Source organism: Leucoraja erinacea, chromosome 9, assembly GCF_028641065.1.
Source record: "Leucoraja erinacea ecotype New England chromosome 9, Leri_hhj_1, whole genome shotgun sequence".
Lineage (NCBI taxonomy): Eukaryota > Metazoa > Chordata > Chondrichthyes > Rajiformes > Rajidae > Leucoraja > Leucoraja erinaceus.
In genome coordinates, this window is record NC_073385.1 from 34,946,318 (window position 1) to 34,963,605 (window position 17,288).

General features: G+C 41.9%; 1 long non-coding RNA gene across 1 annotated transcript; it reads right to left on the reverse strand.

The window, feature by feature from the left end:
• Positions 1–14,164: 14,164 nt before the first annotated feature.
• LOC129700220 (uncharacterized) lies at positions 14,165–16,974 on the reverse strand. The gene is made up of 2 exons (XR_008723997.1): positions 16,760–16,974; positions 14,165–15,727 (listed from the first exon to the last, which is right to left on the reverse strand). It is a non-coding gene; the product is annotated as an uncharacterized LOC129700220 (long non-coding RNA).
• Positions 16,975–17,288: the final 314 nt, after the last annotated feature.

Sequence of the window (17,288 nt, forward strand, 5' to 3'; positions counted from 1 at the left end):
CTACTTACACTGGGCATTAACTATCTAGAGATGTTGGGCGCCTTTCATAGTTTAAAAGCATATGTATCTAATATGCAGCACTTGCATGTTCGGTTACAAATTGATAATGGTGGCTGGCTTATATTAACCATATGGGCGGCATAAAATCATTATCATGCGACAAATTGGTCAACATGATTTGGCAATGGTGTGTCGAAAGACATATTTGGCTATCAGCTACTTATCTACCAGGTAAGCTAAACACAGTGGCAGGCACCAGGTCATGCAAATTCGATGATAACGTCGAATGGATGTTAAATCCTAAAGTATTTGCTAAAGTTATTAAGCAATATGGAACGTCAGATATCGATTTATTTGCACCAAGACTAAATCACCAGTTACCTATGTATGTCGCTTGGGAACCAGACCCAGAGGCAGCAGCGGTAGATGCCTTCACGCTGGATTGGGGAAATGTCTTCTTCTATGCTTTCCCTCCCTTCTGCCTCATCAGTTGGGTACTTCGCAAAATACAGATGGACTCTGATTCTCGAATCTTGATGGTGCCCGACTGGCCTACGCAGCCATGGTTCCCAGTTCTGCATGACATGGAGGTTGAGTCACCAATGGTCTTTCCCAGTGATCCAGGATTATTAACTCACCCAGTATCAGGCATAAGCCACCCATGCCATGAGAAAATTAAACTCCTGGGTTGCAGGTTTTGAACAGACCTTACCTGGAACTGGGATTGTCCGAACGAATCATCACTACCATGTCGGCATCCCTACGAACATCCACCAAGAGGCAGTACTTAACCAGCATAAAAAAATGGGAGAAGTACTGCCAGGAAACAGGGACAACGTATGCAACAGCCACAGCCACCGACGTACTGGAGTTCCTGGCCCATCTACACCATGATGAAGGGATCAGCTACAGTGCCATCAACACAGCGCGGAGTGCTCTTTCTGCTTATCTCAAACCAGCAGGACAACAGGCGATGGGATCCCATCCACTGGTGGTAAAACTGATGAAAGGCATTTTTAATATCAAGCCCCCTAAACCCAGGTATACCCATATTTGGGATATCAGTATGGTCCTGACATACCTCAGGGAATGGCCACCAGCCAGATCCCTCAGCCTCGAGCAAGCTACACTAAAGACGCTCATGTTGATGGCACTCATATCCGCTCAGAGGGTCCAGTCACTACACAAGTTGAGGCTGGACAACATGGTGACCACCCCAGATCAGATCACATTCATCATACAGGGTCTGGTGAAACAAAGCAGGCCAGGAACAGCTAATCCAGTAGTGGTATTCCGGGCCTGCCCACCAGAGCCACGGTTGTGTGTCGTGACCCATCTACAACATTACATAGACACAACCCACAATATCAAAGGGAGTGAAAAATCTTTATGGGTCAACCACAAGAAACCTCATGGCCGGGTAACGAGCCAAACCATTTCAAGATGGCTCAAACAGGTACTGAACGCTGCCGGAATAGATACTAATCCATTTAAATCTCATTCCACTAGGTCAGCATCTACATCAACGGCCGAGAGAATGGACGTACCGGTTGACCATATTCTGAATACAGCAGGATGGTCGAGGGAAACGACATTCATAACTTTTTATAATAAGCCGTTGATGAAACCTGATTTATTTGCAGAAAAAATATTACAAGCTGCAAATATTTAATTTAAGCCCGGGGGAGCAAATTATTTTTTGTTATTGTTAATAAATACCTTATTGTTTCTTGAAAAACAGATTCATTGGTTGATTACGATAACACTTCCTCCCTCAAGAACTTCGGCAGTGAGTGAAATAAAACTGTTACACGGTTTGAAATCACAGAGATTTGAAGTCTTCACGTAGTCACTCACGTGACTCCAAAGTAAAATAGTAAGATTAAACGAGAGCTCACCAGTTTGAAGTTTGATCTGTATTTTATGAGGAGTTACGATGAGGGATTACGTGCCCTCCACTCCCACCCTCATTATATGGATCAAACTAATAATTGATGTCTCCTTTTCTTTACTATGTTTACTTCAAATAACTGTGTCTATCTGTGATTCCACACCGCTGCTTGGAAGTATGCCACGCCTGCGCACTGAGCGGGTTCTTCACGTAATCCCTCATCGCTCCTCATAAAATACAGATCAAACTTCAAACTGGTAATGGTGGTTTAATCAGGATCTCATTATGAAGGTCCCAACTGTGAGAACTTACCTCCTATCCATGTTCATCTTTTCCCTGCATATTGAAGCTTTCCCATAATTGGGGGAGAACTTTTCCACAATTGGGGGAGAAGGCAGGCACGGGTTTCTGATTGTGGATGATCCGCCATGATCACAATGAATGGTGGTGCAGGCTCGAAGGGCCAAATGGTCTCCTGCACCTTTTCCATAACACTGAAATAAGCTTTAATTTTATCTAAAAAAGCTTTGGTCAAGCTTCCTCCTTTTCAACTTTTATATTTAACCTAAGTATGGGATTGTCATCATATCGTAGATGTCCCCCTGTTCTTGCCTCAGCAACTGATCCCAGCTCATTGAGCAAAACACAAAGTGCTGGAGGAACTCGGTAAGTCAGGCAACATCTGTGGAGGAAATGGACACTCTTCATTCAGCCTCTTCACTCTATAAATGGACAGATGAGGTTTCGGATCGGGACCTTCCCAAAATGCGCTTATCCATTCCCTTTCCCCACAGATGCTGCTGGACCCATTGAGTTACTCCAGCACTATGTGTTTTGCTCAAAACTCCAATATCTTATATCTCAAAACGAGCTAAACTCCTAGAGCACAGCATCTTTCCAAGTTCAAAGTATTCCTGGAAAGAATGAAGAAGCTTTTCCTCATTTTAAATACAGGAGTTTAATAAGGCAGCTCAGCAATACTTTTTCAAGGGCAATTAGGAATGGGTAATATATCCAGCCTTGCCTGCAATCCTCAGATCCATTGGAACAGAAAATTGCCACTTAACACTCTTATCTCTGGACAATTCAAAACCTATGGTCTGGTAATCTTGTATGTTTTCGTGTATTTGCTTTATGTCCTTCTTTCTCTTGCTAATTTCCAACATTTGGGTATGTTTGATAATTTCCCAAATACGTTTATTTTTCATTCTAATTCCTTAATTACAGGTAAATAGTTTAGTTCAATTAGCTTTTGCAATCTCTCCGAATCATCGCATGTTCTTTAGCAGTAATACATTAATTAATTGACACAAATGCTACTCCCCTGTAGTTTCCAAATCCATCCTCTTTTAATTTTTGGAACTAAGTCTGTTTAACTATCACCCATGTTCTGCATTTTATACAGGGTAAGTAAATTTTAACACCCCCTACGATGAATTATGCTGCTAGCTGACTAATTTGCTTTGTAGTAAAACATGAAGCACTGGAGGAACCCCACAGGGGCATCTGTGGAGGGAATGGGCAGGCGATGTTTCGCATCGGGACCGTTCTTCAGACTACAACTCGAAATGTTACCTGTTCATTCTCTCTACAGATACTCCCTGGCCCACTGAGTTCCTTCAGCATTCTGTGTTTTGCTTAAGATTCCAGCATCAGCAGTTCCTTGTGTCTCTTTGAAGTAGTCTGTGTACTGACATATTTATAACCCAAATGATGGGTTATTTTATTCTGTTGTCCTCAGCTTTTATGTTTTGATTTTTTGTTACATTCCTCATAAACATGCTTTTTGTCTTATTTTCTTTTATTTTCTCCCAGTAGTTTAATTTTAAATCTACTGTAATTGCTGCATTTCAGAAAGGACAGAAGTCCTGCCGCATTCAAATAAAACCCTGCATTCTGTAAGCACATTCCTGCCCAGAACATATCCTGGTATTACAAGAATCCTAATTCTGTCTTCCTGAAGCATCTTATTGGAACTATGAACCTGTCTTCATCAACGGGACGGCGGTGGAAGGAGTCAAAACCTTCATGTTCCTGTGTGTGCATATCTCTGAAGATCTGTCCATTCTCTGAATATCTGTTTGCCGCAAAAAAATAGATTCATTGTTTGTTATCAGTACATATCAGTACATTCATGACTCTTGATGCTCCAGTCACCCATTCAACTGCTTTATTCACTGTTTCTTCATCAATTGTACGTGGTCGAAAGAAAATTGCAAAATCACTACATTAAAGGTCCTGCTGTTCAATATGTTTTTCAATTCATTAATCTCTTGTTGCATGACTAATTTTGTCCCTTTTCATGTCATTAGGTCTTTACACAAAACAATTATTGACATTGAACTGAATGAAGCTATTCGTGAAGTGGACATTAGTTTTTGCTATTACTGTGACAGAATTAAAATAAATAAGGCAGAAACCTTCCAGTGTGAACCAGCTATCGTATTGCCGAGATTATAGTTGGCCATGCTCAAATGGTACAAATGATTCAAGATATATTGTCATTTGAACATTTAAACAGCACCTCACACATATAACCCCAATCGCAATATGGCACCTACAACAATAATTATCTCTATATGGATGAGAAATGAGAAATTGACAACAAAAGTGGTGAATGTAACTTACTTGTTTAGCTATTGCAAACAATTTTTGTTCCCAAACACATGATGGTTTCAAATCTTCTCAGCTTTCAAGTGTTAGTGAATTGTCAGCATGGGGTGAATCATACTGTATGTCTAAACACACAGATCGTGGGACACACAGCTCACACTGAAAATGGAGAATATTTTCACACCAGAGATTATAAATTGACGTCCAAAGGAATTATTCTATTAAAAGAAATACTGAAGTGGTATAATGATTTGCATGTTCCAAGGATCAATTACAAACTAAGAATTTAAGCTGTTACATTCAGTCGTGCATTCATTATTTGGAGGTTTTGGGGGTTGAAAGAATCATCAGTTATATCAAAAGTTCCATTAAAATATTCTTCAACTACATTATTAATGGCATTGTGCAACGTTTTGTCACATACTTCATGCACAGAGCAGAAATCGTATTAAATAAAATTACACAAGTCCTGAAGCAAATTACGTTAGAAAAAAGGTAATGATTTATACAGATTTAATGTGAGCATTTTTTTTCTATTTTCTAACTGAACGGCAATGTTTGTTCCAGTTACTTGAAGGATAATAGCAGAAACTGGCTTGCTGTGACCTTTCTTTCCCAATGAGCTTATAATTCACCACCACGCTCATAGTTTACGGGTGGTTGCTAGGGGATCACTGTAAAGGAATTTTAGTAAAGCTTTGACGTAGTGTTATTTTTCTACAGGTCTGGGGTTGAATTAAACATGAGGCTGAGAGTTATGCTAACAGTATAACGACTGACAGCAACTTTGCCTGTGCAGAATATTGGTGTGACATTTTCCGTAAAGATTTATGGGTGTCCTATATAGCATCTCATACCAATTTCACACTGATTCTTTTCATTCCGTTATTGCTGCCTTCTCCCTGAGTGCAATGTGACCATACACCATACTAAGCAGATTTCTTTCAGCCTCTGTTTCTATGTAATGCATATCACCTGCAAAGTACAGCAAAATGGTTATTGAAGCATCAGACACACTTAGTGTTTACATAGATATTAGTTGCACATTTTGACTTTGTTTAGAAATGTATTGATTGATTGAAAGGTACAGTATGGAAACTGGTTCTTCAGCCCACCGAGGCCATCAATCACCCGTTCATGCTAGTTATATGTTATCCCATTCTCCCATTGACTCCCTACACAATAGTGGCAATTTACACATTTAACCTGAAAACACGCACATCTTTGGGATGTTGGAGTAAACTGAACCGGCACACGTGGTCACGGGGAGAACGTGCAAACTACACACAGATAGCACCTGAGGTCAGGATCAAACCCGGGTTTCTGACTGCGCCACAGTGCCACCCCTAATGCAAATGGAGCTGCTTGTTTTTCCACATTGGAAACACCAAACCTTACGCACAGTGTCAAATCAGGAAACTGGAGCACCAGGGGAACCCACACCGTCACAGGCAGAACATGCAAATTCCACACAGGCAGCACCCTGGGTCAGGATCAAAGCCAGGTCGCTGGTGTTGAGAGGCAGCAGCTCTATCAGCTGAGCCAAGTACCATCCATACCATCTGTGGCATAGCAAAATGGTTATTGAAGCATATGACGTACTTAAAGGAGTTTCTTGGATATTAGCTTCACATTTAGGCTTTGGTTAAAAATGTATAGTTGGTCATTTTACACAAATATATCAAAAGTTCCAAAGCTAAACTGGCTATGAGCAATATTTCAAGACTACTGTGCAATGTATAAAGCCTATTTCCTTCGCTCCAGAGATGCTGCCTCACTCGCTGAGTTTCTCCAACATTTTTGTCTACCTTTCCATTTTACAGCATCTGCAATTCCTTCTTAAAGCAAAGCACTTTGAGTGATTTACATACATTTGCAATGATTACAGGTCACGACCTGAACATAAGAAATCGTTTTATCTTAAAGTACAGTCATCCGACAATCTGGACAATAAGATACAACTGTGAGTCCAAGTGATCTCTAGATTCTAAAATCTACCAGGCTCCTCCACCTTACTCAAGGAATCCAAGCAGAAAGGCAATTGGAAGTTTAGGTTTACGTTTAGGTTTAGGTTTATTATTGTCGCATGTACCAAGCTGCAACAAAAAGATTGGTTTTGCATGCTATCAAACGGATCAGATATGCTACCCATAAATAAAACCAAGTCAAACTCAAGTACAATGGGTAGAGTGAAAAGAAGATACAGAGTGCAGAATAGAGCTTTCAGCATTGTAGTGCATCAGTCCCATAGACAAATGTCAATGGCCACAATGGGGTGAAGGTCAATTGGACAGTACCCTAGTGTATGGAAGGACTGTTTTGAAAACTGATAACAGAGGGGAAGAAGCTGTCCTGAGTTTGGTGGCTCTCACTTTCAAGCTTCTGGTTCTTCTGCCATACAGGAGCAGGGAGATGAAGGAATGATTGGGGTGGGACACGTCTTTGATTAGGTATGTTACAAAACCTACCTGAATCGTGTCTGAGAATCTGCCCCCCGGCCGTGTGTGTGATTTTGGCGCTGTTTAGAGGGGGCTGGTTTAAAACGCGATTTTTACTAGGCTGTTGCAATCGAAAATGTTCAGCCTAGTAAATCATTAACGGAAAATCGCTGAAAGACCCCGTCGCAAAAGGTATTATTAGTTTTTATGGCCTTGTATAATAGTTATAGTAGTTTAAAAAATCACTCTCTAAATCCGCGACCTCTCGCAGCCCCAGGGTTTTATAAAGCAAACAATTAAAGGTATACCTTATTTTTACATTAAAGGGGGCTTCTTAAGAACCCTGTATATAAAGTTTTCTATAGTGAATAGTTCATTTTGGGCTCTTTATATCCCGCAGTATTTTTCTGGGCATTTGGGGGCACAAATCCACTGCAATGTGAACGTTCTAAACCAGCGCGTTCACAGGATCCCACTAGAAAGCCGATTTAAATTGACTTTTTTACAGCAATTGAACACTAAATTCCTTCCATTTGGCCTATAAATTGATGTAAATGAGATTTAAAAATCATGTTTTATTGTGAATTATTTGTGAATATTATTTGGACACTTAGGCTATTTAAAAATGATAATAATTTATTAAGAAATGGATAGATGTTTAGATCTAGTAATTGAAGTGTGAAATTAGCTACAATTGGGTAACTAACTAATTATATGCTTTAATTTCAGGTCCTCCAAGTAAGATTATTTTATATTTGTTTCAGAATGGTTCAATCTATGATAACTGAAAATGTCATTCAGTTCTCTTAATTTTTAAGAAGGTTATGGGCTTTTGACTGTCCTCGATCACAGCTTTTTTGTTATGTCCATAGAAAATCAATATGGAACAAGATGCTAATTTCCGGGTATGAAAATGGCCATAACATTTTTATTACTTGAGATATGAAAGTGAATTAGGTGTCAAATTAAACTTATTGTTATGCTTTATCTGATGGGATAAATTGCAGACTTGATTTTTTAAATCTCAAAATTTTGTAACATTGCTACTTTGATGATGTTAGCCTGTCTCGGAATGCAACCTCTATTGGTTCAAGTCATCACTCAGCCCAGCAGAAGGTATGAACCTCAAGGTATGACGATACTCATTCTAGGTGCTTCCTCTTCCTCAGCTTCCTGGTGGAGGTGTCTGAATCACCCAAGTTATCCTCTCGTAAAATACATTATCTACATTTCAATGACTTTAAATCCGTCATCTTTTATCAGCACTCTTTCTCCTTCTTCCCTGCTCTGCATTATTTTAACCAGCACGCAACACAGAGTGCTGAAGTAACTCAGTATGTCAGGCAGCATCGCTGGAGAACATGGAGAGGTGACATTTGGCGTGCTTGTACCTAATACCTGTTTCTCAGATCAGTCTAAGAATCCTGCATAAGATTCTTGGTAAAAGCTTATGAGTGGGAGCACCCCTTTTGATGAACAAGAAAACATTTGCAGCTATTGGAAAATGTTTGGGAAAGCATTGGGAGAGCAATAGGGAAAATGTATGAAGACTGCAATTCGGCAGCAGGAGTTATGGGAGCATTACCTGCAATATATTTTTCTCCGTTCTGGGCAAGGTATCCATGACTTTCTCTGAAGCTTCCAGCAATGTGAAGTACTGTACGAGTCGTGCTGGGAATCATTCAGAATTATGCCCAAAGCCAAGCAGTAGCTCCTGTGGTGCTGGGTTGCTGTACTCCCCCAATGATAAACACAAGAAGATGGGCAGAATAAGTTAGTTCATTACCCAGAGGAAGCACAATGATACAACTAGGAAATGTACAGCAGAAAGTGCTTCTGGCCTTTTTTGTCAGAGCTATTTGTACAAAAGCAACCTTCAAGGAAGAGAGTTCAGGCAGTTAGTTAAATGTTCCATCTGCGCCAGAATTCTGTACATTTCCACCACTGTACAATCTGCTTCAATGCTTCATTGTTGTTCAGGCTTTAATTATTGATAAATCTTTCTGTATAAGCCCCTTTGTATTGCAAAGCTGTGAGGCAAGCTGCAGATAAAGGAACCATAATAAAACCAGTGGATAATACTGCAAACTATGTCACTAAGGAAGACATAAATAATCTGCCGGAAATAGCAGGGGACCGCGGGTCAAAGGAGTTGGAGGAATTGAGTGAAATCCAGGTTAGCCGGGAAGTGGTGTTGGGTAAATTGAATGGATTAAAGGCCGATAAATCCCCAGGGCCAGATAGGCTGCATCCCAGAGTACTTAAGGAAGTAGCTCCAGAAATAGTGGATGCGTTAGTAATAATCTTTCAAAACTCTTTAGATTCTGGAGTAGTTCCTGAGGATTGGCGGGTAGCAAACGTAACCCCACTTTTTAAGAAGGGAGGGAGAGAGAAAACGGGGTATTACAGACCAGTTAGTCTAACATCGGTAGTGGGGAAACTGCTAGAGTCAGTTATTAAAGATGGGATAGCAGCACATTTGGAAAGTGTTGAAATCATTGGACAAAGTCAGCATGGATTTACGAAAGGTAAATCATGTCTGACGAATCTTATAGAATTTTTCGTGGATGTAACTAGTAGCATGGATAGGGGAGAACCAGTGGATGTGGTGTATCTGGACTTCCAGAAGGCTTTCGACAAGATCCCACATAAGAGATTAGTATACAAACTTAAAGCACACGGCATTGGGGGTTCAGTATTGATGTGGATAGAGAACTGGCTGGCAAACAGGAAGCAAAGAGTAGGAGTAAACGGGTCCTTTTCACAATGGCAGGCAGTGACTAATGGGGTACCGCAAGGCTCAGTGCTGGGACCCCAGCTATTTACAATATATATTAATGATCTGGAGGAGGGAATTGAAGGCAATATCTCCAGGTTTGCGGATGACACTAAGCTGGGGGGCAGTGTTAGCTGTGAGGAGGATGCTAGGAGACTGCAAGGTGACTTGGATAGGCTGGGTGAGTGGGCAAATGTTTGGCAGATGCAGTATAATGTGGATAAATGTGAGGTTATCCATTTTGGTGGCAAAAAACAGGAAAGCAGACTATTATCTAAATGGTGGCCGACTAGGAAAAGGGGAGATGCAGCGAGACCTGGGTGTCATGGTACACCAGTCATTGAAAGTAGGCATGCAGGTCCAGCAGGCAGTGAAGAAAGCGAATGGTATGTTAGCTTTCATAGCAAAAGGATTTGAGTATAGGAGCAGGGAGGTTCTACTGCAGTTGTACAGGGTCTTGGTGAGACCACACCTGGAGTATTGAGTACAGTTTTGGTCTCCAAATCTGAGGAAGGACATTATTGCCATAGAGGGAGTGCAGAGAAGGTTCACCAGACTGATTCCTGGGATGTCAGGACTGTCTTATGAGGAAAGACTGGATAGACTTGGTTTATACTCTCTAGAATTTAGAAGATTGAGAGGGGATCTTATAGAAACTTACAACATTCTTAAGGGGTTGGACAGGCTAGATGCAGGAAGATTGCTCCCAATGTTTGGGAAATCCAGGACAAGGGGTCACAGCTTAAGGATAAGGGGGAAATCCTTTAAAACCGAGAAGAGAAGAACTTTTTTCACACAGAGAGTGGTGAATCTCTGGAACTCTCTGCCACAGAGGGTTGTCGAGGCCAGTTCATTGGCTATATTTAAGAGGGAGTTAGATGTGGCCCTTGTGGCTAAGGGGATCATAGGGTATGGAGAGAAGGCAGGTACGGGATACTGAGTTGGATGATCAGCCATGATCATATTGAATGGCGATTCAGGCTCGAAGGGCCGAATGGCCTACTCCTGCACCTAATTTCTATGTTTCTATATTTCTATGTTTCTATAAATGAACTGTTAAAATATCCAAAGCCTTACTTCAAAACACATACCACCAGGTTCCAGTTGCTTAACTTCCCTTCTGCTACCAGACTACTGAATGGCCCTACCATAAATTAGGGTGTCTTCCCAATCTTCCATCCTACCTCATTGAGGATATTGGACCATTTCTCTGGCACTGTAAAACACCATTGCTGTAAACTATATTCTGCACTCTGGTATTTTTCTCTCTGCTCTACCTGCTGTACCTGTGTGTGGCTTGATTGTCCTCATGTATAGTATGACCATATATGACTGGATAGCATGCAAATAAAAGCACTTCGCTGCACAGTGAACCAGTGAAGTACTTTTATTCAGAACGGCACAGTGGCACAATGGTGGAGATGTTGCCTTGCAGCGCTGGAGACTCAGTTTCGATCATGACTACGGCTGCTGTCTGTACGGAGGTTGTACATTCTTCCTGTGACCACGTGGGTTTTCTCTGAGAAATTTGTTTTACCCCCATACTCCAAAGACTAACAGGTATGTAGGTAAATTGGCTTGGTATAAAATGTAAAATTATTCCGAGTGTGTGTAGGATAGTGTTAATGTGCGGGGATCGCTGGTCGGTGCGAACGCGGTGGGCCGAAGGGCCTGTTTCTGCTCTGTAGTCAATGTTGTCATGAGGGAGCATGCTCAGCAAGTTTCACACAGCAACCCCACACAGCAGAAATGCAATTATGATTGGGTAATCCTGTTATTTGCAACAATGAACAAGAGATATATATTGGCAAGGGCACGAGCACTATCCTTGCTTTTCAAAGTCAATTTTTGGGATGTACAGCACCCACCCAAGAAAGCAGATGAGACCTCAGTTAAAAGAGACCGATTCCGATGGTCTAGAGAGCTTCTGTTTTGTCAGCCTGGCTTTGTGCTCAATGCTTGACCCGCACGGGTGCAAAATACGTGATCACAAGGAATAGCAGATGCTGGTTTACCAAAAAAGACTCAAAAGTGCTGGAGTAACTCAGTAGGTCAGGCAACATTTCTAGAGAATGTGGATAGGTGACATTTTGGATCGGGACCCTTCTGAAACCAGACTGAAATATGTAGGACGAAGGCTTTGGTTAGTTTGGTGGAAACAACTATCCCTTAGTGGAGTATAATTGCCGAGTCCCCCTTCAAACAAAAGGCCTGAAGAAGGGTCTCAATCTGAAACATGGCTCAGTCTGAAGAAGGGTCTCGACCCGAAACATCACCCATTCCTTCTATCCAGAGAAGCTGCCTGTCCTGCTGAATTACTCCACCACCTTTTTGGGTCTATCTTCGGTGTAAACCAGCACCTGCAGTTCCTTCCCAAACAGGTCAAATTCTTTATTCCACTTCTTGTTAACAATTTACATCAGGCACAGAAATCGCTATCAAAACATGGAGGGGACAGGGGGGACAGAATTTCTTGGCGTCCACTCGCACATGCGCTCACACACTCACACACACGGCTTCGGAGGCTTCAGCCGTGGGCCCTATGGACGGTAATTAGTGACGGGTGCTGGCAGTTCCCGAAAAAATTGCGTAAGGCCCACAGCCAGCGTGGAATTGAGCTAGATTTAGCGCTGCTTCTCTGCACTGGCTGTGGGACTTGGGGCACCACTCTCGTCCAAAGATCGTAGAGGGACAAGATAGACCACTCCTTCGAAATTCAATGGGCTGACGTGTAGTACGCAACGGAACGTCACGGCCGCCATTTGTTACAGCGACACTCGACTTCCGGTATTCCACCCGCTGTGATTCAAAGCAAAGATTATAGAGCTCCGCTATAATCTTTGATCCAAAGCAAAGATCCTCAAGTATCTTGTAGCGGGAACAGACCCCTCCTTTGTGTAGTTTCCCTTGCATTGTATTGCTTTAACACACACTGCAAAAAATTAAATTTAACGTATATATATTTAATATATTTATATGAATGTGTGTCTGTGTGTGAGAGGCAAGTTAGAGATAATAGTTTATTCTCATGTATCAGAAGCAACTTTGATTTAAATCATCACTATTAATTTATTTGTCTTGTAAGATGATATACATAAACCATAAAGGCAATTATATATATAATTATATAGTAATAATAAATATATGCATATATATAAATGTATACATATATATATACACACACATATATACACACACATACACACATACATACATATTGATACATTTATATGCATACATATATACACATATATAAACATATATATATATACACATACGATACACACACATATATGTATACATATATACACATACATGCATATATACACACATACATATATATTTATATATATTATCATTTTCCAACGATCAATAGATTTACGATCAGCTCCTGTGGATTGGAGGATAGCTAATGCTATCCCACTTTTCAAGAAAGGAGCGTGAGAGAAAACGGAAAATTACAGACCAGTTAGCCCGCCTTTGGTGGTGTGAAAGATGCTGGAGTCAATTATTAAAGATGCAATAATGGGGCATTTGGATAGCAGTAAAAGGATCTGTCCAAGTCAACATGGATTTATGAAAGGAAAATCATGTTTGACTAATCTTCTGGATTTTTTTGCCACAAGGCTTGGTGTTGGGGCTGCAACTGTTTACCATATATATTAATAATTTTGAAAAGGGAATTAGGAGCAAAACTAATGCATACATACCTACATATGTACCCATGCGCTGCTGTGACCCGAGCCCCGGAGATTCGGAGGCTCCAACCGCAGGCCTGGCAGACAGTAATATCGGAGCCTGCGGGTCCCTGCTGGGAGACCGCTTTTCGGGGCTTCCGCAACGGCAAATTATTCCGCCCGAGTAGCGGGGGTCGAGGATGACCTGGAGCGGGGCCTTACATCATCGCCCGGCGTGGCTTAAATGGCTGCGGCACTTTTCTAGCGCACGCCGGGGGCTCCAACAACCTCTATGAGGTTCAAGTGACAAATAAATTGTATTGTGTATTGTGTATATTTAAATTAATCTGGCAAGTTGGTCAAATAACATGGGCACCTTCTTGCTTTTTTTGCGACATGGATTTTTTAAATGTGAATGTCTCATATCAACACATTTGTGGGTCAACAGTATTTTGTATCAACCCCCACAATTTCAAATAATTCTCAATTGAACTTCTTAAACAGGAAAACAATTTTTATTTACATCATTTTGTGTGGCTGTCAAGGTAGCTGTGTAGACTGTAATTATGAGACTGCCGGGCAGTATCACTGTGAATGGTGGTGGCTGTGTGTTTTAATGCAAGTGTGAAAAGGAGAGTAAATTTAAAGAGACAATGTGAGAGCCATCAGGGTTTCATCCAGGAACCAATTTAAAGGCAAGTTTCCATCAATTACAGTATTTTAATTGAAAATCTTACTCTTAATATTCTTCCTAATTAGGCTTTTTGTGTTCCCTCTTGAACCTTGTGTCTCCCAGAGCCTCTGGGGAGGTTCTGGAGATACAATAACCCAATTTTGAGGCAAATAACCATCTTTAAAACTGCCTTTAATTCTACATTCTCCGAGGATGCTGGATGCCGCGACAATCTCTTGCAACAAGTACAGAAAGGCAGTCAGCTGCAAAAAGATCAAAGAGAGGAAAGAGTATGGAAGGGAAAGGCTTTTCAGAATCATAATCAGATTTTATTTTCCAAGTATGTTTTGCAATATACGAGGAATTTCATTGGCCAGGTCAGTCATACAATTAAAAGCAACAGCACTCAAAAACACATTTTAATACGGACATTCACCAAAGTGACTCCTACACATTCCTCACTGTGATGGAAGGCGAAATAAAGTTCAAGTCCCTTCCTTTTGTTCTTCCTCGGTCGGGGGCCTCAAGCCCCCCGTTCAAACTCCGTTCAATGGTGAACTCCTCTTGGTCTCCAGGCCTATAGTGCTGCACAAATCACTGCACCACATGCATCTATTTATTCATTTTTCACATGGTTCATATGCAGCTGGATATTAACTTGCTGACATGGAAAGAGATGCAGTGAGCATTCAATAGTTCAGACTTCTGTGCGAATTAAGGGACTGCTTGATGGGCTGAGGGTAATCGAGATTGGCTGATTGTCATTCTTTTGCAAGAACTGATGGAAGTTCTTATGGAAAAGCTGATGAATTGACTACGGGATGAGCTGGTGGGCTCGAGGATTGCTGGATGAGTGTTTTAGAAATATAGAAAATAGGTGCAGGAGGAGGCCATTTGGCACTTCGACCCAACACCGCCATTCATTGTGATCATGGCTGATCAGCCCCAATCGATAACCCATGCCTGCCTTCTCCCCATATCCCTTGATTCCACTAGCCCCTAGAGATCTATCTAACTCTCTCTTAAATCCACCCAGTGATTTGGCCTCCACTGCCCTCTGTGGCAGGGAATTCCACAAATTCACAACTCTCTGGGTGAAAAAGTTTTTTCTCACCTCAGTCTTAAATGGCCTCCCCTTTGTTCTAAGACTGTGGCCCCTGGTTCTGGACTCGCCCAACATTGGGAACATTTTTCCTGTATCTAGCTTGTTCAGTCCTTTTATTCATTTAGATGTATCTATAAGATCCCCTTGCATCTAACAAGAGTGTTTTATTGTCATGTAGAACAATTTTCCTGCATCTAGCTTGTCCCAGATAGAACAATTAAATTCTTACTTTCAGCAGCACAACAGAATCTGTAAACATAGTACACTGTAAACAATATGATAAGATCTCCCCTCATCCTTCTAAACTCCAGTGAATACAAGCCTAGTCTTTTAAATCTTTCCTCATGACAGTTCTGTTAGGTTATTTGATGGTTAGGACAGGTTTAGAGGGGTATGGGCCAAATGCAGGCATGTATCGCCATTTGCATTAGTTTTGTGCAGTTAATAAATCACAATTTCACACAATGTACATAAGACGGCAGTTTTTTGACAAATACTCTGCAGTTCGGTGCAGGAGATCTTGTCGATGAGTATTCTGGACCCACTGTTGACATCTGAAATTACAGGAGATATCATTTAGGATTAACTAATAAGAAGAAAGATGATCATAACTACATGCCTGAACAATGGATGATATATCACTTAAATGCAATTGTTTTCAGTTGTGTGGAGATCTGTATGTTGAAGATGTATTTTGCCTCTAATATGTCAATTTACCTTAAATGTAGAAGAGCTTATTAAAATCTTCTTACAAAGACCATTAAGTATTTTCTTTCTATCCTCTTTTGGACCCAAGGCATAGCAGAGCTGCCAACTCTCACGAAGAGGTAAGGGAGGGAGAGAGGGAAGGGAGGGAGATCGAGAGAAGAGAGGGAGAGAGAGAGATCGAGAGAAAAGGGGGGAGAGAGAGATCGAAAGAGGGGAGACAGAAGAGAGGGAGATGGGGGAGAGGGAGAAGAGGGAGAAGAGGGGGAGGGGGAAAAGGGGGGAGAGGGAGAAGGGGGGAGAGGGAGAAGGGGGAGAGGGAGATGGGGGAGAGGGAAAAGGGGGAGAGGGAGTGGAACGATAGCACATTATAACGCGCAGCCGTCCCATTCCGACCAAAGATTATAGAGCAGAGCTGCTCTCGTATCTTTGATTGCGGCCGCCGCCGCCTAACCCCCCGGCCCACCATTGCACCCAAAGATGATAGAGCAGAGTTGTATAATATTTGAATGGGCGGGCTTGTGATCACGGCGGGCTTGTGATCTTTGCTTGTGATGTCTCGACAATTCGAGGGATATAATAGGTAACAGCCGCCGCATTCTCGGACACGAATCTGAGCTCGAAAAATCCCGTGGCCACTGGGCCTAATGTGTCCGCGGGCCATATTTTGGAAATAAATCCCTTACAAGAACAAAACCTAAAATGTACAGAAGTGTTAAAACTGTCTTTATTATTATGGTAAGTAAAGATCTATTAAACATAAGTCTAATAACTTTCTAATGTACCGACAAACCCATTTCCCAATGGCTGTTGATGGGAGAACAGAAAATAACATTTTCACGACAGAATATCGACTGAAAATAATAAAAATATTTTCTCACCTTTCTTTTTTATTGGGGAACCTAAAGAATGACAGGTCGGGTCGTTTAGATTTACGATTAGAACAGTTGATAGCGGAGCAGTGAGATGTAGATTTAGCTGAGGACGCCATTACAGCCCAATAAATGCTTAACAATATGGCGTCGACGGTCACACACGTCATACTACGCGTTTTTCGAGGAGTGGTCTATCTTGTCCCTCTACGATCTTTGCTCTCGTCTGACTCTCGATATATCTGGCCACCCCCCCGGTGGGGGGGGGGGGGGGGGGGGGGCACTCGGGTGGGGGGCACTCGGGTGGGGGGGGGGGGGGTGTTCCAGTTGCGGTGCGGCAGCGATTACGGATGTCTCCCTCCTCCAATCACCTCTATCCAATCACCTCTATCCAATCACCGCGCTCTATCCTCAGTCCCACCACCCTATTTCCGCCTCTGACCGACACTTCCCTCCTCCAATCGCCACGCTGAATTATCATGGTCCCGTCCCCATTGCCCGCTGACCGACGTCTCTCTTGTCCAATCCGCGCCCTCGA